Here is a 27,036-nt window from a genome sequence, read left to right on the forward strand (position 1 = left end):
TCATAAAAATTACTTATGTTAATTTACTTTAATAAGATTATCATGTTTATATTGTTATAAGTTAATGTTAAAATAATTGAACCCCAACCAAAATAATTGAAAGGTATAGGAAAATTAATAATAATAATATCTTAAACTAAAAACCTGTTGTCAGCCTGCCGATTCCAACTCATAGGGAGCCTATAGGACAGATTAGAGCTGCCCTATAGGGTTTCCAAGAAGCTGCTGGTGGATTCAGACTGCCCACCTTTTTGGTCAGCAGCAGAGCTTTTACCACTAAGCTACCAGGGCTGCATCTTAAACTAAATTGCCCTTTAAATAATTCCTTATTTCTCAGAAACAACCAGAAGCTTAAAGGTTATGGGGTTGTCATGCAACACAATAATGGATACAGAACATGGCTAGAGGACTGTATACTTTATGAACAGATAGGCTGAGAAAATTCATTTTGACAGGGTTTCTAACTGTTTAGACATTGGCAAAGTGGATATCTGAATTAATATCTGTCAGGCAGGGAAATACTCAGCATTTGGAGTATTACCTCTTGACAGGCCAACAGCTAGAGTTTTGCTCGCCTAGAACAGAGCAGCATCAGAGAGCTGTCCACTTCATTTTTCATAATAACGCCTCCATTTGAGCCAAAACCCTGCTTGGTTTACTTTCGCTTCTGTAATTACGTTTTACAAGCTATAATCCAGGTCATTGTGCACGGGGCTGGTCTTTGCATGTGTGGGACATGTGTTCATGTTTGCCATGTCAGCCAACTGATTGCAGCAGAACAAATCTGGCGCTTTCATCTTGGTTTCCCTTTAAACTGGAGTGTAGGTGACTTTCAAAGAGGGGCTGTGGGATTGGCTGGGAACAAGTGAGGCAAGTGGCAAAGCTGGAATTTGGAAGAACAGCCTTAGATGAGGTTGGATGGTGGTTTAATAGAGCTCCAGGCTTGAGGTCCTTCTCAAAAGTAAGCCCTTTTAGGCTACACTCTCACTGGCCCTTCCTTCCAGAGAAAACAGGGACTTAATTTGATGACGCTCTGTTCTGCTCGTGCCTTTAGAGCTTTTCTTTGCATCTCTAATTTTTAAGCTGCTGGGAAGGTTGGAGAAATTTTTGAACAGATATTTGAGCACATGTATGTGTGTATGTGTGTTTGCTGGTGTGTCATTGCACACAGAGGGAGGGTCTACACATCCTCTTTAAAGCACAATATCTATACCACTTGCCCATTGCCATCAAGTCAATTTCGACTCATAGCAACCCTATAGGCCAGAGTAGAACTGCCCCGTAGGGTTTCCAAGGAGCGGCTGGTAGATTCAAACTGCCCACCTATCGGTTAGCAGCCGAGCTCTTAACCACTGGGCCACCAGAGCTCCACAGTATCTATAGGCTCTCAAATTCATATGCACCTCAAAGTCAGAAAATGACCTGGCTGCAGAACAGTACACTATTGGCAAAGCTAGGCTTTTGTTAGTGCAAAAGCCTCAGGTTTGAATCCAGGCTCTACCACTTATGTCACCTCATTTGAGCATTAGTGTCCTCAGTAAGAAGACAGGGTCATTGTAAGAATTAGAGGACTTGACCATAGAAGACACTTAATTACAGTAGGTGGTTAATCACTGCTTATTACTCCTATGATTTTTCTATATTTTAAAGAAACTAATGCGTTTTAACTTCTGTCCATCTTACAGGACATCTGTTGAATGTGCAGTGGGTGACTTGCTAACAGAAATATTTATAAATCAAGCTGTATTAAATTGTGTCTTGGAGATTAAAAAAGTATTTTCCTAAGTTTCCATTTGTTTTCTGTGTCCTTCTGCTGCTCTGAGTCATTTCACGAGGCTGGGTTCAAGACACTGAAGTGACAATCATTGGGGAGTCAGTGTTCACGGGTCTGTAAAGAGATGTGTGTCTCCTGCCAACAGCAGGTGAGTGGCAGGGCATGGAGTAACAACTGTAAACTCTCCAGTGTGAGAAAGCTGAGTAAGAAGGAAATTTATCGTTAGCCCAGAGCTTTCAGAAAATGCGGGAGAATAGTGATTCTAAAAGGGGCTGAATCTTCTTGAAGTGCTCTGGGCCCTGCCCCAAACAGGAATAATGGGCCTGTTCTGGCTTCGCCCACTGTGACAGCAAGCTCTTCCTTTGTGGGACATAAGATCCTTTACTTCTGTGTCTACTTTCTTGCTTTTTTTCCATGAGTGGAGTGTGTTCCCTTCCTTGCTTGCCTTTTGAACATGTTCTTTCTCCTCAAGGAATCACCTGAGATCGCTCAGAGAATGGGCTGGTCCTGGTGAATCAAAGTTCAGGCCTGGTGTTGACTCCCTTGTGACAGGCCACTCCTAACTGTGTACAGGTGAGAGTACTACCTACCACAAACTATGGTTTCCCCCCAAAATCACATTTCTCTTGTGTTGCCCCACATTTTTAACTTTCCCTCATTCCCTCAAGATCCTCAAATCTAATATTTCGTTTAACCGTTATCTCCTATTATTAAAAAGGTCATACCCTTGGGAGTTTTGTGCTATTAGTTATTGTTACTTTATTAACTTAGGCAGAATACATTAATAATCTCATGACTTCCATTTACACTTTACGCATACTGTAGTGGACACTGCCATGTGCTGGCCAGATTCCATACCTCTTCCCACCTCTCTACCCAGAACTGAAGCACTCAGTCCCCCAGCTGCAAGGAGTGCTCATGGCTGACATCTCTCAGCTGAGACCCCCTTCTAGGAACTGCCCTAGGCTGAGGAGAGCCATGAGACCCAAGGAAACACACTCTTCCTCAGGTTAGCTCACATCCAATGTCTGGTCACTGTGGGGGAACAAAAGCCTCAGTGAAGGGCAACTCTGAAAGGCCATCGCAGTGGCCTCCAAAGGGCCTTTGTATGACTGCATCAAGGTCCAACTTCTCTCTCTTCTCAGTCCTGCTTCCCCATCACTCACCGGTGTTGATTCCAAACAAAAAAGACTCATTCGGCTCCCCGGGGGACCCAGCCATGACATACATTATTTTCATTCACCCATCATATGGGTTTGTTCCAAAGATGAAGGGTCAAGGAGTGGAGATAAAATCATTGCCTCCAAATCACACAGGGAGGAAAGCCAGAATGGCTGGCTCCCAGATACTCCACATCTTTGCCTCCACTGAGAGAGCATTCTAAGCAGGTAGGAGTTGTCACTGAAGGGGACTGATTTGGCTTGTGGCATCCTAGGGCAAGGAGGGGGCTGTATGAGCTGTGGCAAGGCATCTCTGTTAGCATCAGAGATCTTAGAATCTGAGAAGCAGGAGGAAAGCAACAAACATGGAGGTGGGAGGGCTTGAGTGACTGACTGACTTAAAGTGTGGTCTGGCTCTGTTACCAACACATGTAAATTTCTGACACGGAAATACAACGGAGCCTCTGAGAGACCACAAAGGAGAACTTGAGAATAAGGACTGTGTTGGTGGCCTTGTACCAGCTCTACCAAAAAGCTTCACTGAGCAAATTAATAGTTTTGATTACAAGGGAAACATATATCTACTGAGAAATAAATTATTTTTGGACTCTTTTTTAGGTTGTATTGACATGTAATTCATTTGAGCAAATATGAAGTAATTTCATTCTACATTTAACGATCATCTGTGATGCAGGGCTTGGGAGCAAGATACAGCTTTGCTCTGGAGGACTTTGTGTTTCTTAAACTTGGCCATGCATCTCCCACTGGTGCTTGGCGGTGGTGGAGGGGGAGTTCCAGCTATTGGAAAAGCGCATCACCCTGAATTTCATTTTCATCTAAACAACCCTGTCGAGTCGATTCGGACTCATAGCGACCCTATAGGACAGAGTTGAACTGCCCCATAGAGTTTCCAAGGAGCGCCTGGGGGATTCAAACTGCCTACCCTATGGTTAGCAGCCATAGCACTTAACCACCACGCCACCAGAATTTCCATAATTTCATCCAAGGATGTTAGAAAATAACATTGTTTAATATAAAATCAAGCATAGATTTGTCCTGGCAGGAGATACACATTTTTCTGTCCATTTGAAGGACAAAGCAGAAGATGTCAAAAGAAATGTAACCCTGGTTTTCTGGAGGAGTTGGGTTATGAGAAGTTCTCCTGAAGAGACAGGGAGTTCACACCTATGTGTCAGGAGGGGTGCTGAGGGGGAAGCTTTCAAGCTCTGCTGCAAACAGAGCCAGTTAGAAGCCCACCTTAAGCAAGGTGTGGGAGCTCTCGCTGGGGCCCTGAGGCAGCCAGGATCACAGAGCAGGAAGGAGTTGGCATCTTGGACCTTAAGAATGGGTGGATTTGCCCAGAGGGCAAAGAGGGGCAGAAAGGGCCTCGCTAGGAAAGAAAAGATGGCAAGCAAAGGTAAAGACTTGAAAGGCAGAGTTGAAGAGTAAGTTGCTTGGCTGGGGAGGAAAGCAGGCACAGTGAGGGAAGCAGGAAAGAGGGTGGAGGTCCCGCTTGGAAAGCCTGAAAAGTCAGGACACCACCTGAACTGCAGGGACACGGAACGGGGAGACTGATGAGCCCAGGCCCCAGCCCCAGGGACAGAGCATCAGCTTCAGAACACAGACTGTGCAGTCATCTAGCCTCTAAGCTCCTGTCTTTCCGTCTGGAAAATGCGGCCACAATACAACTCACTTTGTGAGGATGTCAGGAGGATTAAATAAGATCAGGAAGGTAAGATACTTAGCACCAATGCTCAATGAATGATTGTTGTTACATAATTATTTAACTACATATAATTATAATCATTTACAACAATTTTAATGTACTAAAATGTAATAAACACTGTAATAATCATTATGGTTCTGAAGACTAATTAGCGAAGTGGTGAGAAAATGAGAGGAGCTATGGCCTGGGACTGCCAAGGGGGGAAGGAGGCCAGGCTAGGCACTCTGCTAATTGTGAGACAACCACAGCAAAACGTCTGCAAGCCACAGCCTGCTGGCCTCCTATACACTTACCCCTAGGGAACAACAGACCTCACAGCCTGCTGGCCTCCTATGCATTTACCCCTAGGGAACAACAGACCCTCCTTTTTAAACTCTCTCCTGAGTTGACTAGTACTTTCACAATGTCCTGCCTCTTCATTCCTCTCCCTGCCTGCACTCCAGTACACTCAGTATTGGGGGCAGCACTGCAAAGAAAACCTCAGGGGCCCAGGGCCAAAGAGGGAAACACAGACAGAAGGCCACCCATCCAGAAGTCCCTGGCGGTGGGTGAGAGGAGGACGTATTGGCTTCAGGTAGCTTTGACTTTCAAGGGCACCACCTCCTGCTCCCCTGTTATCTGCCTTCATGGTCCCCGCCCAGCTGTTGGTGACTGGGGCCCCCCAGAGCCTGGGCTGGTGCAGTGTTCAGGCTGCTTGCGTGACTAGGTCTACCGCCCCACATTTATCCCTCAGAGTGCAGGGCTCCGTCCACAGCACTGCTGCAGAGACCTAGCCTGCTTACTGCAGACAGCCCCTCCCCTCTTCTGTCCTCCTCCCCACTCAGACTGGTCTTCTAAAAGAGGACCAGGCTCTTTTTTCCCTCCTCAGTTCCTCACCTGCATTCTCCACTGGCTGCCCTTGCTGGAGTCCATGTTGCCAATCAGTGGTTGGATCAAAGTCTGCGTGAAGTGAGTTCAGTCTTCAGTTCTTGTCTCTTCTCCTCCTTGCCCTGTAGGATGGGGATCCCCTGGCTGTCCTGAATCTTGCCCTTTCTCTTTCTCTTCCTTCACTCGTGCTTTCTTTTGCTTCCTGCATCTAAGTGTAATCTTTCTCAAAGTCTCCTTCTTTCCTGAGGAACTCTGCCGTGCCCACCACTTCAAGCAGTGCACACTACGACCCCATTTTCACTCCCCACTGCCACCTTCTTCCAGAGCCTGACTCTGGCTCTAGCTCGTCATTCTTACTGCCCCAAGGTTAACCCACTCTTCCTTTCAACACCAGCACCCCCAAGACCTGTCTGCTGTGTGTGTGTGTGTTTAACCCTTAAACTCTTAAAGAGGCTTGCTCCAAATGGACTTTACATAATAAAACTTAGGTTTGCTAACATTTTATATTTATTAGCTCGGCGTGTTTTTGTTAAGCTGTAAGATTCGAGAGAAAAAGAATTTATTGACTTTTTTTTTTTTTTAAGCAGTAACTCCCCACTTCCTTCAGTCCCTGGTAACCACTAGTCTACTTTGGTCTCTATGTATCTTCCCACTCTGAATATTCCACATAAGTAGGGTTATACAGTTTTTGTTCTTTTGTGTTGACTTATTTTTACTCAGCAAAGTGTTTTCAAGGTTTCTTCATGTGGTGGTGTGTATCAGACCTTCATTTCTCTTTATGAGTGAATAATACTTCATCGTGTATATGTACCACATTTTTTTTATCCATTCCTGTCCATGGCATTTTTGCTGGCACTATGTAATAATCCCCCATCCTCCCCCTCCTATTGGAGCCACCATCCTTCCAGCTCACAGCAAGCTTTGCTAGATGCTTTGACTTATCTGCTGGCTGGGCTTCCAGTGTCTTCTCCCCTTCCATTCATCCCTAACCTTTGCAATGATAACCATCCATTAGATGAGCATTTCCACCTTGATTTAACCATCTTGATGTCTCTGCAGGCTCCGCCACACCTCCATCTCTCCCCGAATCAATGAACTGGACCTGTTTCCAGACTTCTGGCCCTCAGCACGTGCCCCCCGCCCCCAAATAGTTTATAAATCTGTCTCTCGGGAGACTGCTTGCTCCTGTGAGGTGGGTGCTAAGTCATACTGCTCCTGGCAACCTCAGCACCTGGCTCAGAGCCCACATGACTAGGCACACAGGAAAAGCTTAATGAATAAACAGCTCTGATTGGTTCAGTTATTGACTCAAAACCCTTCAATGGCATATCATTGCCTGTGGAGTGGAGGCAGGCCCCTAACCTGGCAGTTGGAGGTTTCTGCATGCTGGCTCCACATGCTGTCTTACTCCTCCACTCCAGGTAGGCTGTGCTCTCTCCACTGCTGCCCAAACCATCCCGAGACTTCTCTCCTCAGTCAACACCTGTTGAACCAAGACCTAGCTCAATGGCTTCCCCTCCCATGACACATTTTGTACATTTTTCCCTCCTCTAAATCATGAGCCCCCCACCCCAATTCGTTAAAAAAAAAAAAAAAAAAAAAAAAACACTGCCATCGAGTTAATCCTAACCCATAAGGGCATAAATGCTTTCTGCATGGTTTACTCTTTTTTACTTCCGTGTTGTGTTTGCCTCCTGTTTTACCCACTGGTACACAGGTCCTTTCTTCCCTGAAGGACCTATACACATTTCAAACCATGGATCATTTTTTACATTTGATTTTATTTTTTGTGAATAGGTAATACGCTCACATGATTCAAATGCACAAAAGCTATAAATAGGTCCACCCTGAGAAGCTGTGCTCTGACCCATGTTTTGCACTATTCCCTCCCTGGACAATACCAAAAAAAAAAAAAAAAAAAACCAACGATGACAACAACAAACGAACAAAACAGAAGCCTTTCAGTCGATTTCAGTGTGTGGCGATGCCATGTGTTTCAGAAGCAGATAGCCTTTCTTTCGAGGTGCCTCTGGGTGGGTTCCAATCACCAACCTTCCTATTAGCAGTTCAGTGGTGCTTAGCCATCTGCACCACCCAGGGACAGGGAACCACTTTTATCGGTTTCTTGTGTTTCTTTTTACACAAATGAATGCAAAAAAAACCACATGGTCTTCTTTCCCCTTTCTTACATGGAAGGCAGCAGCCAGGCTCCGCGTGTGCACATTGCTGGTTTCACTTATCCTGGAGCCCTTTCTACTGGCAAGCAGAGAGCCTGCATTCTGTTGCTAATAGCTGCATCATGTTCCATTGCCTGAGGTGCCAAAGTGTATAGGTTGGAATAGTGTTCAATCTTTTGCTATGACCCGCACTGCTACCGCAATGGATAATGCTGCAAATGCCTCACTTTGTAGACGTGCAGGACACACCTGGGAAATAAATTCCACAGATGGGATTGCTGCACCACAAGGTATATATGTATTTGTAGTTTTGATAAATATTACCAATATGACAAATATTGGGCCTCTACAATGTTGTACCGTTTTGCACTCCCAACAGCAGTTTTTTCCAGCCAGCCTGAGAGGGGATAGCTGGGATGGGATTGCAGTTAAATTTTGCGTTTCTCTTCTTATGAATGAGATGGAACAGTTTTTCACACGTTTAAGGCCTTTAGTAATGAGAATTGCCTTTGCTCATTTTGCTCCTTTTACTGTAGGATTGTTGACCCTTCTCAGTTTCTAAGAAATCTTTATCTGTAATATCATATGCAAATATCTTTTCCTGGTTTCTCACTTGCCTTTGACTTTGCTCATGGTGACTCTGAGAAGTCATATTTATCTGTCTTTTAGCTTATGATCTCTGGATTCCGCATCATAGTTAGAAAGGCTTTCCTCCCTCCAGTGATCTGAGGAGTTCTCCCATGCCTCCATCTAGTACTTTCAAGGCTTCATTGTTGACATTGAATTTGTGACCCACTAGAGTTGAAAAAAAAAAAAAATTTTTTTTTTTTTTTTAGAGTTAACCTGGAAACCCTGTTGGCTTAGTGGTTAAGAGCTACAGCTGCTAACCAAAAGGTCAGTAGTTCGAATCCACCAGGCACTCCATGGAAACCCAATTGGGCAATTCTACTCTGTCCTATAGGGCTGTTATGAGTTGGAATCTAGTCAAAAGGAATGGGTTTGGTTATTGGCTTTGGTTTACAGTTAACCCGGAAACCCTGGTGGCGTAGTGGTTAAGTGCTACTGCTGCTAACCAAAAGGTCGGCAGTTTGAATCCACCAGGCTCTCCCTGGAAACTCTATGGGGCAATTCTACCCTGTCCTATAGGACCGCTATGAGTCAGGATCTACTCGACCATGGCTGGCAGGGGCATTGGTCCACCTTTCTCCAGAGGCCACAGGTAGAGGACTCACTCGTAGAACCATAGCTCTGAGCTGAAAACAGCCACGATTCCTAGATTGGCCATTACCAAAACATCCCCACCTGCTCCTTCAGTCTCCAGTCCTGTGGTCCTGTCACCCCAGGCCACCCCTCCTTTTGTGTACGTGTCTGCCCAGTGTTTCTAAATGCTCCTGACCATGCTATCCTCCAACCTAAAACCTGCAGTGGTCCCCACCCCTGTACCCTGCCGTGCCTAAAGTCAGACGCTTTTGCCCACTTCCACAGACGGCCCAGGTCAGTGTCACCAAAGAAAGAGAGAAGTTCCTGTCTCAGTTCTGACCAGTCAGGTCATTCCGCCCATGTCCTTCCCTTCCCTGTATTACTAGACTTCCTAGGGAGGTAGGAGAATAAAGTGGTTAAAACTAGCAATAGCAACGATATCATTTATTATTTAGTCTTATGTGCCGGGCACTGCTCCAAGCAGTTTACATGTATACAAAGCATTTAGCACAGTGTCTACATTACATGCATTCAAAAAAAGTAATATTATTATTTACACTTCTAGAGTCATCTTGCCTTCCATCCTTATGTGAGTCCTCTATTTCTGATACTCATCTATGAGTCCCTACATGATGCAAATGATTAACATGCTCAGCTGCCAACTGAAAGGCTGGAGGTTCGAGTTCACCCAGAGGCACCTTAGAAGAAAGGCCTGGTGATCTACTTCCAAAAACTCAACCGTTGAAAACCTAGCAGCACAGCTCTACTCTGATGCTCACGGGGTCACCACGAGTCCGAGTCAGCTAGCAGCACAGTTCTACTCTGATGCGCATGGGGTCGCCACGAGTCAGAGTCCGCTAGCAGCACAGCTCTACTCTGATGCGCATGGGGTCGCCACGAGTCAGAGTCCGCTAGCAGCACAGCTCTACTCTGATGCGCATGGGGTCACCACGACTTCGAGTCCGCTAGCAGCACAGCTCTACTCTGATGCGCACGGGGTCGCCACGAGTCAGAGTCAGCTCAACAGTGACCAATTATCAGCTATACCTGGAACACGTTAGAGTTCAAAAATGGTCTTCAGGGCTTTCTGACGCTCTCCTCAACAGCTACATGGCCCTAATGAAATCCTGTCCATTAGTCAGTAACATACGAATCCAATGATCAATCTGGACTGCACCAAAAGAGAATGCCAGACCTCATGTGCCCCTGTGTGATGCACTAGGAAGCCCCAAACCCAAAGATTGAAAATGAATCGATCAAAACTCTAGATCTAATCATCAGCTTCCAGGAATTAAAAGTAAAGGAAGTTATTAAATGATCTCATTGGAATGCAATAAGTCAAATTCAGATTTGGGAAATTCTACAGGACAAATAGCCCAATTTTTTCAATAAATAAAATGTCAACAAAAAAGGGAATATAATATATAAAAATAAAATTAAGTAAATAAAAGAGACCTAAGGGATATATTAACCAATGCAAATGTTACCTTGTTTGAATTCTGATTCAAACAAATCAACTTCAAAAGTCATTACTGAACAATCAGGGAAATGTGAACACTGACCAGATATTAGAAGATATTAAGAAATTATTGTATAATGGTATAATTTTTGCTTTTTAAAGATCCCCATCCCTTAGCAACATATACTGAAGTATTCCCTGATGAAATGGCATCTGGGATTGGCTTTAACATAATCCAGCAAATGTACAAAATGTATTGTGGCGCATTTCGTACCCATGCCCACTAAGTCAGAAGCCGTTCAGGGTCAGGAAGCAGGTCCAGGGTCCTTCCACTGGGCCTTGAATGAAGAGTTGCCAGGAGGCACCTGGTGAATTTTCCGACCGCAGAGTCACATTGAAGCAGGAGCATAGCCTGGTCTCCAAGTGATCCTCAGTGTGAGGGGCCCCTCTAGGCAAGCTGGGTCATCACGGGAATCCGACAAGATGATGGTAGTTTGGTAAAAGCTGGCATTCTTAGTTTTTCATTGTAGACGTTACCATTACCAGTTTTTTCAAACCTGTCCTCAACCTCTAACTCCTTCCCTCAACAGGAGCCTGTGAAATGGATGTATGAAAAGTTTCATCACTGGGACGCCAGGCCCGGTGAAGTGTACTCACGTAGCCAAAAACCCACTGCCGTCAAGTTGATTCCGACTGATAGTTACCCTCTAGGACAGAGTAGAACTGTGCCATAGAGTTTCCCAGGAGCATAGCCAGCTTAAAATGATTCTGAAGACTTGTATTGTTTTGTTCCCAAACATGGTTGACCTTAATGACTCTCCAAAGGGAGGCCAGAGTAAATTGTTCTGTTTCTCTTCCAAAATGCCAACTTCCTGTTTGCCTACAGTGTAAAAAAAGAGACCTGCAATTCCTGCTCACTTGCAGTATATAGATCTAAATTTTAAGAGCAAGTCTCTATGTCTATCTAATATGATCAGCATGGAGGACAGTAAAAATATTGCCCATCAGTGTTCCCTCCATGATATTCACAGAGAGGACTTTTTTAGAACCGCCCCTGACCCGTTCAATTGGCCTGTTTTCTCTTCAAATGGAGAACTGTATAACCCAACATGTTTTCCCCAAATTTGGAAGGTTGAACTACATTAATTATAAGGATATCATTGCTGGAGTATTTACTTCATCATCTTTTTGTGACCTTATTTTATTTTTATTATGTTGACCTTATTGATGCTGTTGTTGTTGTTAGGTAACATGGGATCAGTTCCAACTCAGAGAGACCCTATGCACAATGGGATGAAACACTGCCCAGTCCTGTGCCATCCTCAAAATCATTGCTATGTTTGAGCCCATTGTTGCAGCCACTGTGTCAATGCATCTCATTGAGGGTCTTCCTCTTTTTCGCTGATCCTCTGCTCTAGCAAGCATAATGTCCTTCTCCAGGACATCCCTCCTGATGACATGTCCAAAGTACATGAGATGAAGTCTCAGCCATCCTTGCTTCTAAGGAGCATTCTAGTTGTACTTCTTCCAAGGCACATTTTTTCATTCTTCTGGCAGTCCATGGTATATTCAGTATTCTTCACCACCACCATAATTCAAAGACATCAATTCTTCTTTGGTCTTCTTTATTCATTGTCCAGCTTTCACATGCATATGAAGTGATTGAAAATATCATGGCTTGGGTCAGGCACACCTTAGTCCTCAAAGTGATATCTTTGCTTTTTAACTCTTTAAAGAGGTCTTTTGCAGCAGATTTGCCCAGTGCAATACATTGTTTGATTTCCTGACTGCTGCTTCCAAGGGTGTTAATTGTTGATCCAAGTAAAATGAAATCCTTGGCAACTTTAATCTTTTCTCCATTTATTATGATGTTGCTTATTGGCCCAGTTGTGAGGACTTTCATTTTCTTTATGTTAATTTATAATCCATACTGAAGGCTGTAGTCTTTGATCTTCATCAGTAGTAAGTGCTTCAAGACCTCTTCACTTTCAGCAAGAAAATTTGTATCATCTGCATGTCACAGGTTGTTAATGAGTCTTCCTCCAATCCTGATGCCACTTTCTTCTTTGTATAGTCCAGCTTCTCTGATTATAGAGTCTTATCCATTGTTGTTTTGGGGTGCCTTTGAGTCAATTCTGACTCACAGTGATCCCCGTGTGACAGAGTAGTACTGCCCACTGTTGTTTTCTTGGCTGTAATCTTTTGGAATCAGCTCCCTAGATCTTTCTCCTGCAGAGTGTCTGGGTGGGTTCGCACCACCAACCTTTCAATTAGCAGCCAAGTGCTTAACTGTTTGTGCCACAAGGGCTCCTTGTTTTATTGATAAGCTGATAAAATAAAACAGATACTTAGTAGCTTCACTGCATTATACTGATAATTAAGGTCATGAAAGCAGAATTAGAACTCCAAATTTCAGAAAAGTTGAAAAGTCAATCTGCTTCAGTAAATAAAAAAGCAAATAATGAAGAGAAGCTGCTTTTAATTTTTAAAAACTGCCCGGAGGAAACATTCCTTCTAAACAAAGAAATAGAAGCCGATAGAATAAACTGCCTCGGAACTTCAGAGGCGAGGATCTCTTTATAACCAAGCGATAGTCCCTGAAAGAGAGGAGGTACAGACACAGAGCAATAACCAACAAAGGGGACTAAGGGCACGAAGCAGTTGCTTCCAAAGAAAACAAGCCCTCTATCGATAAAACATCCTTTGCCTGACTAGACTTTTGGGGATGTATACCAACTGAGGAGCCCTGCCGGCACAGTGGTTAAGAGCCCCAGCGAGCTACGGCTGCTAAACAAAAGGTTGGCCCACCAGCTGCTCCTGGGAAACACTATGGGGCAGTTCTACTCTGTCCTACAGGGTCACTATGAGTTAGAATTGACTTGTCGGCAATGTTTTGTTTTGTTTTATATACCAACTGAAGTGGGAAACAAATGCCAACGTGGATGTTTAATCATCACATCACAAGGACCACAGGGCAGCTGATGAGCAAACCTCAAGGTCAGGGCTTGCCCAGCTGCTGATGGAATCATGGCAGCGGTTGCACTCTGTGTCAAATGTTGTACTCTGTTACCATATTGCCACAAACCAAAATGCCCCTCCTTCACTTGATAATAGGAGCTGAGACACGCTGAGCACCTACTATGTGCTGAGCATCGTTTTAAGCATTTGCACATATTGTTTTACTTGATTTTCACAACAGCCCTTGGTGGTTAACTAATATTGCTTTATTCCAAATTGAGGCACACAGAAGACAACTTGTCCCAGACACAGTAACCAGTAAGTGGCTGAACCAGGATTTGAAACAGATCCCTGAGTGGCACAAACTGTTAAGCACTCGACTACTACCTGAAAGGTTGATGATTCAAACTCGCCCAGCAGTACCTTGGAAGAAAGTCCTGGAGATCTTCTTCCAAAATGTCACAGCCTTGAAAACTCTATGGAGCAGTTCTACTCTGACACACATGCGGTTGCCATGATTTGGAATCAACTGGATGCCAACAAACAACAACAGACACTCTGTTTTCAGTTCAGGAACTTTCAACACTCCTCTAGGTATACACAGCCCACTCAGAAATTCACGGAACTGATCTTCTAACCAGTGGGCTATCTAGGTGCTGAGTCTATTTTAAAAATATTTGGTAAAGGAGAGTCTTGAAGGTGATCCATAAAGTGAAAGCCTGGGATAACTTTAAGATTTCAATTATCAGTCCATTACTTCTTTACTCAAGAATCCAGGTCCATGGATGGGCTGCGGGGCCACAGGCCCCCTAAAATTCATTGTGAAATCATGCCTCTGTGTATTTTCCGGGGAATTTCCTTTGCTTTCATCAGATTCTCAAAGATTTAATTTAAAAAAATCTAAAATCATTGCTCTTTGTTAGTCAAACTTGTGAATAAATAAAAGTTTGTTGTGAAATAGGCTACTTAGTGCAAATAAAAAGTCCTTTAATTTGGCACAATAAGTTTTACTCTGTTTACTACTGAGAGTCAGCTTAGTATTTTAGAAAACACATTTGGAACTGAAAATTGTTGAATAGCTGTGTGTCCCCAGGGATGCCATGTATTTCCCGTAGCCTTGGCTGGCTCACCTGTAAAAGGAACAGAACAAGATTTGCCTTGTCCGGTAAAAGTGATGGTTCAGTTGTGGGTTTAAAAAATGTAAGATTGTCATGTGAAAGCACCTTAACCCTAGAAAGTGTCCACAGAGCTGACACGTTTTCCTAAGACTTGGAGAGTGGTCTGAAGTGGTGGTCTTGCACCTGACAGCTCTTTCACTTCCAAGAAAGGTGGACACCAGCACTGAAGGCAAGGCAGGCCCTTGTCCTTTCTGATGCTGGAAGTTGGAAAATAGTGCTGCTTTCTCAGGTTGCAAGGATTCTGGACTCCGGAGCAACCCAAGTGCCATGATTTACTGCAACACGGAGAAAACAACCTCACTGCTAACTGAGGGCATGGCTGTTAAAGGTTCTGGAGTCTCCTTTTTGTCCTTCTGTAGTCCATTTGCTTGGCTGCAGCTCTGTGTCAGGTTATGATTCACGCCGACCTTGTAGGAAATTTTTAACCAACTGTCGCTGCTGCTAGCAAACTCGGGCTTCCTTAGGGACAACCTCAGCCCCTCCAGATCAACTGTCTGCTTACTTTAATTTTGATGCGCCTAAACGCCAGTGATGACTTCAAAGCCTTAGTGTGAAGAATTCCCTCTTAGGCCCATAGTGCTCTTTGGGGACCTCAATTTGAAATAATTTATATGCTTTGGACTGGTGGGTTTGTATTGCCCTTCCTAATGACTGTTTCTGTTTAATTTTCAGATGCTTAATTACAGTGGAACACTTCAGCACCATTAAATTAAAACAAGCTACTAGCTCGTTCTTGATTGTGGCCGGGAAAGCTTCCAAATGACATTTACAGCAATATCAGATATTTAATTCATACCACACATTTTGCCAACATCAGAACAAAGTGGGAAAACGTCTTCCACAAACCCTCTTTTGAGCTAGAAACACTTCCACAGGGAGAGTGTTTGGGCAGCCAGTCTCATCTGCTAATGAGTTTCTAGTGTTTCGCAGTGCCCAAAGTCTCTTTCTCAGGGTATAATGATTTTCCAATTTGGTTTTCATAAGGGCTGCTTCTATTACATTTTGTGAAAACTAATGAAATTACATATTTCTTGTAATCATGGTCTTATTTGCACTGTCATGTGACTGAGACTATTATTTGGACTTGGCAGATGGGCAGATGTGCCACTAATCCATCGTTTTTTGGTGTAGAAAGCAAGCTTTCTGGGTGCCAAGAAGCCCTGCAACACAGGTATGTATGTTTGACCGAGTAAAAGGCAGCAGCAGGGCCCTGTAAGATTCTTTGGAAATGGATGTTAAGAGTTAGTTTGTGTCTTTACTACTTCAGTCATATGGGTATTGTTTGCATCTGACAGTTTTTCTTTTAAGATTAATGTGCTTATGAAAACCTTGTGCGCTCCTCTATGAGGCAAGCCTGAAATCCATCAGCGTTACCATCGGAATGACACAACGGTGGGAGAGCAAACCAAACGACAAACAGAATCTGGTTTTCAGAGGCCAGTGTGTGTTGAAAAGAAATGATCTGAAGCCAAATTTGGCCGCCTTCCAGAAATTCCTCCTCCCGCATGGTTGGCCCAGCCCACAAAAGTGTGGGGGATGCGGGTGCGAAGCACGTGGAAGTGGCGACAGCACTGCCGGAGGAGAGGAGTCAGAGAGGAAGCGGGAGTAATTGAAAAACTCAGTCTTTAGAGCAAACAATAGTCATACGTAAAATCAAGTCCCGGAAAAAAGAAACTTTATGAAAAATAGGGCTTTTTCTGGATCATTAGAGAAATTTTTTTTTTTTTTTTTTTTTTAAACATCACCATTTTACTTGCGATTGGTGATGTCCGGCTGAAATACATGTTGGGAAAGCTCGCTGTCTGGTTGGATATGAGAAGACCAGAAATGCGGTGGGAGGGAGGCGATGGCCCAGGCAAGGAGAATGGCAGTGGGCCTCGTCTGCTCTGACTTGGGAGAAGAGGATGGCACAGGTCCTGGTCTCCTACCTGGTGCTGCCTTTAACAACTTCAGACATACATACCTGTGCTGCAGGGTTTCATGGCACCCAAAAAGCTTACTTTCCACACCAAAAAGCGGTGGATTAGCAGCACATCTGCTCCTCTGCCAAGTCCAAATAATAGTCCATGTCCAGCTTGGGGAGCCAGTCAGGGTGGTTTCCATGGAAGCAGGAGATGTGTCAGGCACTTCCAGGGTCAAGAGAGCAATCACATAAAGATGGAAAATGGATGTCAGTCATGGCCAACGGAGCCACAGGGACCCCTGAGGCCCCCACCCAGCATCAGAACTGACAGCTGACGAAACTGCAAAGGTCAGAGAGAGTTTTCACCCACCCACCCCTGTCGTGCTGGCTACCATCTTTCCTGACTTCAGACAGTTTGAATCTGCTCAGCTCGGCCAGATCCTACTTTCTCGGCTCAAAAAGTGGGTGGCCAGAAATTGAAGAGAACACTCCAGCATTTCCTCAGTGTGCAGCCTTTCTGAATCCCAAATCACTTCCAAATGCAGCCATCCTGGGGAGTGCCAAGAGACTGCGGGCACACGCAGCAACAACACACTCAAGAGGTGATGAAGGGGTGGATCCTAGGTGGGAGGTACAAGCAGAACCATCCAAGAGGCTGTCACTGCTAGGGGAATGAGGAAACTACGGTGACAGGGAGAGGCTGCGTTCACACCATCTCAACCCAGGCCAGGACTTCTGGGCAGAGACAACGTCAAAGGAGTGTTGGCTGGCATTTGACTTGGGAGAAGTTGTGGAAGGCCAAGGATCTGAAAGAGCCAGGAGCTCCAAGATGGAGGAAGGTGTAAAAGGCCCAGTGAGTGATCGGGGGCACCCATCACCAGCCGCCTGGGATCCACTGCTCCTGTGTATCTTTGCAGCTGGGAAGCCCCTTCTCAGCTCCAGGCCCTAAAGAAGGATGTGTGTGTGTGCGCATGTGTGGTGTGTGTGTGTGTGGGTTTGGTGTGTCGTGTATTATGTCGTATGTGCGTGTGTGTGTGATATGTATGTGGTGTGTGGTATGTGTGCGTGTGTGGGGTGTGTGTGTGTGGTGTGTGGTATGTGTGCATCTGTGGTGTGTGTGTGGTGTGTATGATATGTGTGATATGTGTGGGTGTGTGTGCGTATGTATGTATTTTTGGTGTGTGTTATGTGTGTGTCATGGATTGAATTGTGTCCCCCCAAAATGTCTGTCAACTTGGCTAGGTCCTGATTCCCAGTGTTGTGTGATTGTCTACCACTTTGTCATCTGATGTGACTTCCCTGTGTGTTGTAAATCCTGTCACTATGATGTAGTGAGATGGATTATCGCCATTATATTGATGAGATCTACTAGATTAGATAGTGCCTTAAGCCAAAGTCTTTTCAGATAGAAAAGAGAAGTGAGCAGAGAGACAGAGGGACCTCATACCACCAAAAAAACAGCACGGGGAGCAGAGTGTGTCCTTTGGACCTGAGGTTCCTGCACAGAGAAGCTCCTAGTCCAGGAGAAGAGTAATGACAGGTCCTTCCTCCAGAGCCAACAGAGAAAGTCTCCCTATGGGGCTGACACCCTGAATTTGGACTTGTGGCCTACTAGACTGTGAGGGAATAAGCTTCTCTTTGTTAAAGCCACCCGCTTGTGGTATTCCTGTTATAGCAGCACTAGGTGACTGAGACAGTGTGCATGGGGTATGTGTGTGTTGTGTGTGCACATGCAGTGTGTGTGTTTAAGTGTGATGTGTGGTGTGCATGTGTGCATGTCATGTATGTGGTGTGTGTGTGGTGTTTGTGTATATGTAGTGTGTACATGTGTGTGGGGTGTGTGAATGTGGAGCACATGCATGTGTATGTGGTGTGTATGATACGGTATGTGTGTGGGTGGTATGTGGTGTATATGTGTTTGCGGTGTGTGTGGTGTGTGTGTGTTGTGTGAGGTAGCGTGGTGTATGTGTTGTGTATAATGTAGTGTGTGTGATGAGATTGTGTGTGGTGTGTGGTGTATGTATGTGTGGTGTAGTGTGTGTGCATGTGTGTGGTGCGTGCAGGTTTGTTGGGTGTTGTGTGTGGTGTGATGTGTGTGGTATATGTTTGGTGTTTGGTATTTGCTGTGTGTCGTGTGGTGTGTGTGTGGTATATGTGTATATGTGTGTGTGGTGTGTGTGGTGCAGTGTGTGTATAAATGTGGTGTGTGTGCATGTGTGTGGCTTGTGGTGCATGTGATGTGGTGTGTGTGTAGTTTGTATGTATTGTGTGTGTGGTATATGTCTGTGTGTGTGGTGTGTGTTTGTGTGATGTGTGTGGTGTATTATGAGTGTATGTGTGTGCATGTGTGTGTTGTGTGATGTGGTATGTGTGTGGTTTGTATGTATTGTGTGTGGCATATGTCTATGTGTGTGTGGTGTGTGTGTGTGATGTGGTGTGTATGATATAATGTGCATTTGTGTGTGCATGTGTGTGGTGTGTGATGCGTGTGATGTGATGTGTGTGTGGGGTATATATCTATGCATGTGTCTGTGTGATGTAATGTGTAATGTATGTATGTGTGTGCCGTGTGTGCATGTGATATGGTGTGTGATGTAGAGTGAGTGTGTGTGTGTGTGTGTGTGTGTGTGTGTGTGTGTGTGTGTGGAGTTCCCCAGTAAAGCTTTCTAGACAGGCTGCATGTTCACCTCTGCAGCTTTAAGGACGACAGAGAAGCCTGATATCTGAAGGCGGCTGCAAAGCAAGAGCTTCTGCAGAGCTTTGGCCTCCACTTTCCACCTCCCTGTGGTCTCATCTACAGGACAGATGAGGGGCACCCTGTGTGCATTCGGTGGGCAGGCTGCTTATGTGTCCCAAGGGCTTTGAAAACAGAAATCACTCCCAAGGGCTTTGAAAACAGAAATCACTACAACATGGAAAAACGGCTCCACCCTCACTTCCTGTGAATCTCTGTGCCCAGGCTGAGGCATATCCCTCCAGCTGCCCCATAGAGGTGGCCTCTTCAAAGCCAGCCCTGCAGTCAGGAACTGGATGAAGCCTCTGTCCAGCTCGTTCTAGGCCAGCCGCAAGCACTGTGGGTGGGAGGTGGCCTGGGGAGGGATAGAGTGTCCCAGTCTCACCCCTGTCACTCACTACCAATGTCCCTGGGAGCTTTCAACAATCCCGTGCCTACAACCCTCATTTGCAGGATGGAAATAACAGCGATGAACGCATAAAGCACCGACAGTGGCTTTGAGGACCTTACAGATTCTTGGGTTCTATAATAACCTTCAAAGTCCTGGTCTATTGACAGAAAGCAGGTTTTTCTAAGAGTGAAATTCACATTGTTAAAAAGTAAGTGGAACATATTTAAAAGGTTTGAGTGTGTTTTCTTACGCTAATGTGGGCATATCTACTCCATTTTTGTATCCTAACACTCTTGAGAATTCCATTTCTTTAATTTTCAATAAATAAATCTTGTTTCTTTTTTCCTCCGCCTAATCAGCCCATTCTTCTATTGTGCTGTAAAAAAAGCCCAGAAAAAAAACCCAAGCCAAACCTGTTGCCGTCAAGTTGGTTAGACTCATAGTAATCCCATAAAACCAAAACCAAATCCATTGCCACATAGTCGATTCTGACTCACAGCGACCCTATAAGACAGAGTAGAACTGCCCATACGGTTTCCAAGGAGTGGTTGGTGGATTCAAACCACTGACCTTTTGGTTAGCAACTGTAGCAGTTAACCACTGTGCCACCAGAGAAAAAGCCCAGAGGGGACATTAATCTGGACAGGTCAAAAGAGTGAACCACATCATTTCTGTTTTCCCTATTAAGTGGTGCTTTTTGGAAATATTTGCAATCCCTGGGAAGGGATTACACATTCCATTCTCAAGGCATTAGAAGCACCACTAAACCACTTAACACACATGGGATGGAGCTGGCAGTAATGGAAACTCTGTAGAGGATAAATTGGTACATCCTTTGAGAGCAGTCAGACAACGTGTTGAAAGAGTTTTAAAATGTGCACCCCATTTGACCCAGGAAGTTCTCTTCCAAGGAATTTATCCCCCGAAAATAATTACAGATGATTACTAGGTTAGCAGCAAGAAAGGCCTGGCAATCTACTTCTAAAAATCAGTCAATTCTACTTCAGGAAAAGAAGTTGAATAAGGTGCAATATAGGGGAATGTCTATGTGAGTAAATAAAATGGTGTTCTTGCTATATAAATAAAAATGTTTAGCACAACTGGATAATGCAGGGAAATCTAGTATGGCAACACTGAATTTAACTACAACAGGAACACTGGGGCCAAACTCCCTGGGCTCAATTCTTGCTCTGACACCTGCTACATGTGTGACCCTGGGAAATCGGTTAACCTCTCTGTACCTCTGTTTTCTCATCTGTAAAATGGGGATTAAAATAGATCCACCTCCAATGGGCACCGTTAGGTGCCGTTGTTGACACCGACTCATAGCAATGCCATGCAACAGAGTAGAACTGCCCCCTATGGTTTTCTAGGCTGAAATCTTCACAGGAACAAATCACCAGGTCTTTTCTCTCATGCAGAGCTGCTAGGTGGGTTTGAACTGCCACCCTTTCAGTTATCAGCTGCACACTTAACCATTACACTACCAACCAAACCAAAAAATCGTTGCCATCAAGCTGATTCTGACTCATAGCTAACCTACAGGACAGAGTAGAACCGTCCCATAGGATTTCCAAGGAGCTGCTGGTGGATTTGAACTGTCGACCTTTTGGTTAGCAGTTGTAGCTCTTAACCACTGTGCCACCAGGGCTCGATTACACCACTACCAAAAACCAAAACCCAGTGCCATCGAGTTGATTCCGACTCATAGCGACCCTATAATACAGGAGTTCCCAAGGAGCGCCTGGCGGATTTAAACTGCCAACCCTTTGGTTAGTAGCTGTAGCACTTAACGACTAGGCCACCAGGGTTTCCAAATTACACCACTAGAGATCCTTAATTTAGGACTTAGTTATTTTGTTGTTAGTTGTTAGGTGCTATTGAGCTGGTTCCAACTCATAATGACCCTACGTATAACAGAACGAAATGCCTGGTCCTGCACCATCTTCACAACTGTTGTTGTGTTGGAGCCCATTGTTGCAATCACTGTGTCAATTCATCTCGTTGAAGCTCTTCCTCTTTTTCAGTGACTGTCTACCCTACCAAGCATGACATCCTTCTCCAGAGACTGATCCCTCCTGATAACATGTCCAAAGTATGTGAGACTAAGTCTTGCCATCTTTACTTCTAAGGAGCATTCTGGCTGTACTTCTTCCAAGACAGATTTGTTTGTTCTTCAGGAAGTCCATGGTATACTCAATATTCTTTACCAACACCATAATTCAAATGCATCAGTTCTTCTTTGGTCTTCCTTATTCATTGTCCACCTTTCTTATGCATATGAGGCAAATGAAAATACCCTGGCTGGGGCCAGGTGTACCTTAGCCCTCAAGATGACATCTTTGCTTTCTAACAGTTTAAAGAGGTCTTTTGCAGCAGATCTGCCCAATGCAATTACTTTGTTTGATTTCTTGACTGCTGTTCTGTGGCTGTTGATTGTGGAGTCAAGTAAAATGAAATCTTTGACAACTCCAATACTTTCTTTACCATGATACTGGTACAGTTGTAAGAGTTGTAAGAGTTTTCATTTTCTTTATGTTAACTTGTAATCCATACTGAAGGCTGTGGTCTTTGATCTTCATCAGTAAGTGCTTCAAGTCCTCTTCACTTTCAGCAAGCAAGTTTGTGTCATCCGCACGTCAGGTTGTTAACGAGTTTTCCTCCAATTCTGATGCCACATTCCTCTTCATATGGTACACTTCTCAGATTATTTGCCTATTATTACGTGCCTATTTGCTATGAGTCGGAATAGACTCGACGGCACTGGGTTTTTTTTTTTGGGTATTCCAAAGAAAGGCGATTCAACAGAATGTGGATAGTATCATTAATATCACATGCAAGTAAAATTATGCTGAAGATAATTCAAAAATGGTTGCAGCAGTACTTTGACAGGGAACTGCCAGAAATTCAAACCAGATTTAGAATGAAGGATAACATTGCGGATGTCAGATGGATCCTGGCTGAAAGCAGAGAATACCAGAAAGATGTTTACCTGTGTTTTATTGACTATGCAAAGGCATTCGACTTTGTGGATCATAACAAATTATGGAAAACATTGCAAAGGATGGGAATTCCAGAACATTTAATTGTGCCATGAGGAACCTGTACATAGACCAAGAGGCCGTTCTTTGAACAGAAAAAGGGGATATTGTGTGGTTTAGAATCAGGAAAGGTGTGCATCAAGGTTGTTTCCTTTCACCATATTTATTCAATCTGTATGCTGAGCAAATAATCTGAGAAGTTTAGCTATTACTATTTAAATTATTACTCTGCAGTTAGGAAATCTTATTTTCCTACATATAATTCCATTTCAAATGAAGATGCCTGGATCCAGTCACGTTGAAAACAACACTGAAAAGGTCAGTACAGGAGAGATTGCATCTCACCTCAGGCAGCTTTTTTGTGGAAAATTCTATTTAGAGAGGTGTGGTGGAAAAAATCCTGAAAGTTTTTTCCTGGGGCAGACAGGAAACTGATTGAGCAGACATTTCTTTTACAATGGCTGACAGGCTCACAGGCCCACCTGACATGGAAATGTAGCCTGTTAGCCACAGTGAGCAAGCAAGCTCAAGAATGCCCTGTGATAAAGGAACAACAAGAATGGAAAAAATGGGAAGGTTCACACAATGTGGAAAATATAACCGAAGTCACTGAATAATACATATCAACCAAAAAAAAAGAAAAAAGAAACTTGTTGCCATTGAGTCGATCCTGACTCGTAGCAACCTTATAGTACAGAGTAGAACTGCCCCATAGAGTTTCCAGGGAGAGGCTGGTGGCTTTGAACTGCTGACATTTTGGTTAGCAGCCAAACTCATAACCACTGCAGCACCAGGGCCCCAAATAGTACGTACAGAAACCGTTAAATGGAAACGCAATGTGCTGTGTAAACTTCCACCAAAAACACAATAAAATATATTTAAAAAAAAATGTCAGAGGCGGGGCCAAGATGGCAGAGTAGTCAGATGCTTCCAGTGATCCCTCATACAGCAAAAACCAAAAAAAAAAAAAAAAAAGTGAAACGATTATATTTATGATAAGATAGGAGCCCTAAACATCAAAGGCAAAGTTAGATAACGGACTGAGCGGCAGGGGAGGAGAGAGACAGTTCAGAAGCAGAGAGGAGTTCCCAGATCTGAAAGGCCGGGAACCCTCAAGCAACATTCCTAGAAGCAACTACTGCAGGCTGGCGGTAGCATTTGGCTGCAGTTTCCTCAGGGAGAAACAGCCAGCCACATAGCCTACTCACACCTCCAAAACCAGAAAAGAACAGCGCTCTTGGCAAAAGCTAAGTATTTGCTTATATTTTACTGTGGCCCCAGTCCCCAAGCCAGCTTCAGTGGCTGTTGATTTCCCTGCACCTGAGATAGGGCCTGCTGAGCATCTTGAGCCATTCTCCCAGCTTTGGAGAAGGAATAAATTCACAATTGGGGGAAAAGATAATCTGTCACCTCCACTAAAATGGGGAACTCAGGACAAAAGCTGCTCCTGTCAAGGCATAAATGGTCTGTGGACTTTGAATACCTTTCCCCTCTGCATGTACCTGTGTGGGCCTGTTTCAGGAGACTAGGCCCTTGTTGGCAGACTGCAACTGTTTCAGCTGTGTTGTGGAGAGGTGGGTGTTTGATGTTTGACACCACTTTGCCTATTGAGCAAGGTACTCACCTACCCACATCAGGGGCCTAAGGACTCATGGCTCCACTCAGGTCACACAGCCCACCCATGATAGGGGTCCAAAGATAACTGGTACCTCCCAGTCCATACAACCAAAAGCATTCAGTGCCCATGGTCCATTTGCAGAACCCACCCACCTATGCACTCTAGGGAACAAGGACGCACTTTCCTCACAGACACTCAGGGGACGGTTGTCAGCCACCTGCCTTGTTCAGAGCATGACCCCCTGCTGCAACCAGATACCAGTACCTACACCAATCACCCCTGCCCCTCTAAGACTGTAGGACAGAGCCTGTACCATACACTTGATGACCAACTACCTGGACTCCTGAGCTGAATCCATACAAAAAAAGGGAATGGACCCCTAGGCTGATACACCTGATACCAGCTCTAGCCATCTGGTAACAGGATGATACAGTTTCAAAGGCAAAAATAAGCTAGCTCACACTAGCAACCTATTTGGGCATATCAAAACAAGACAAAGCAAGAAGCTAAGATACAGTAAGCAAACATAAATAAACTATTACAACACTTTAGAGATGGCTTGGAGATACCAGTCAATATCATCACATAAAGAAGCAGACCATGATCACTTTAAAGGCTCTCAGAACAAATAATCAAGGGGCCTTCTGGATGAAGCTGCTTTCCTGGAATTACCAGATGCAGAATTCAAAAGATTAATACACAGAACACTTCAAGACATCAGGAACTAGATCAGAAAGGAGATAAGGCAATACCCAGAACAAGCCAAGGAACAAATACATAAAGCAGTTGAAGAAATTAAAAAATGTTATTCAAGAACATAATGAAAAATTTAATAAGCTGGAAGAATCCATAGAGAGACAGCAATCAGAAATTCAGAAGATTAATAATACAATTACATTTTATATCAATAAATAGAGGAGCAGAATTGAGCAACAGGATTGCAGAATTGGTGAGATTGAAGATAAAGCACTTGGCTCCAATATATTTGAAGAAAAATCAGATAAAAGAATTAAAAAAATGAAGAAACCTAAGAATCATGTGGGGCTCTTTCAAGAGAAATAACCTACAAGTGATTGGAGTACCAGAACAGGGAGGAATAACACAAAATACAGTGAGAACTGTTGAAGATTTGTTGGCAGAAAACTTCCTTGATATCATGAAAGATGAGACGCTGTCTATACAAGAAGCTCATGAAACCCCACACAAGGTAGATCACGAAAGAAAGTCACCAAGACATATTTTAATCAAACTTGCCAAAACCAAAGATAAAGAGAGAATTTTAAGAGCAGCTAGGGACAAAAGAAAAGGCACCTAGAAAGGAGAGTCAATAAGAATAAGTTCATACCACTCAGCAGAAACCATGCAGGCAAGAAGGCAATGGGATGACCTTTATAAATCATTGAAGGAAAAAAATTGCCATCCAAGAATCATATATCCAGCAAAACTATCTCTCAAATATGAAGGCAAATTTAGGGCATTTCCAGATAAACAGAAGTTTAGGGAATTCATAAAAACCAAACCAAAACTACAAGAAATAGTAAAGGGAGTTCTCTGGTTAGAAAATCAATAATATCAGCTATCAACTCAAGATTAGAACACTGGGCAGAGCAATCAGATGTCGACCCAGATAGAGAAATCACAGAAATAAATCAAGATTAAAAAATGCTCAAAACAGGGAAGCAGCAAGGTCATTATGTAAAAGAAGACAACATTAAAACAATAAAGAGGGACTAAGAAATGTAGTCATAGATACTTCATATAGAGAGGAAAACAAGGCAACATAAAGAAATAAAAATTAGGTTTACACCTAGAAAAATAAAGGTAAATATTAAGGTAACCACAAAGGAGAGTAATGATACTACTTATCAAAATAAAATACAAGAAAAAAATAGAGACTAAGCAGAAACAAAGTCAAAAACAACCAACAAGAGGAAAAGAAAATATATAAAGATAAACTACTCAGCGCAAAAAATTAAGTGGAAAAAGAAACTGTCAACAACACACACAAAAAGACATCAAAATGACAGGACCAAACTCATACCTATCCATAATTACGTTGAATGTGAATGGACTAAATATACCAATAAAGAGACAAAGAGCAACAGAATGGATAAAAAAAACACGATCCGTCTATATGCTGCTTACGAGAGACACACTGTAGACTTAGAGACACAAACAAACTAAAACTCACAGGAAGGAAAAAAGTATATCAAGCAAACAACAATCAAAAAAGAGCACGAGTGGTAATATTAATTTCTGACAAAATAGACTTTAAAGTTCAATCCACCACAAAGGACAAGGAAGGATACTATATAATGATTAAAGGGGCAATATACCAGCAGGATATAACCATATTAAATATTTATGAACTGAATGACAGGGCTATAAGATACATAAAACAAACTCTAACATCATTGAAAAGTGAGATAGACAGCTCCACAATTATAGTAGGAGACTTCAACACACCACTTTCGGTGAAGTACAGGATATCCGAAAGAACCTCAATAAAGACAGGGAAGATATAAATGCCACAATCAAGCAGCTTGACCTCATAGACATATACAGACCACTCCACCCAACAGCAGCCAAATATGCTTTCTTTTCTAGTGCACAGGGAACATTCTGTAGAACACACCACATATTAGGTCATAAAGCAAGCCTTAGCAGAATCCAAAACATTGAAATATTACAAAGAATCTTCATGACCATAAGGCCATAAAAGTAGAAATCAATAACAGGAAAAGCAGGGAAAAGAAATCAAACACTTGGACACTGAACAATACCCTGCTCAAAAACGACTGGATTATAGAAGACATGGCAGATGGAATAAAGAAATTCGCAGAATCCAGT

This window comes from Loxodonta africana, chromosome 24, assembly GCF_030014295.1.
Source record: "Loxodonta africana isolate mLoxAfr1 chromosome 24, mLoxAfr1.hap2, whole genome shotgun sequence".
Classification (NCBI taxonomy): Eukaryota; Metazoa; Chordata; class Mammalia; order Proboscidea; family Elephantidae; genus Loxodonta; species Loxodonta africana.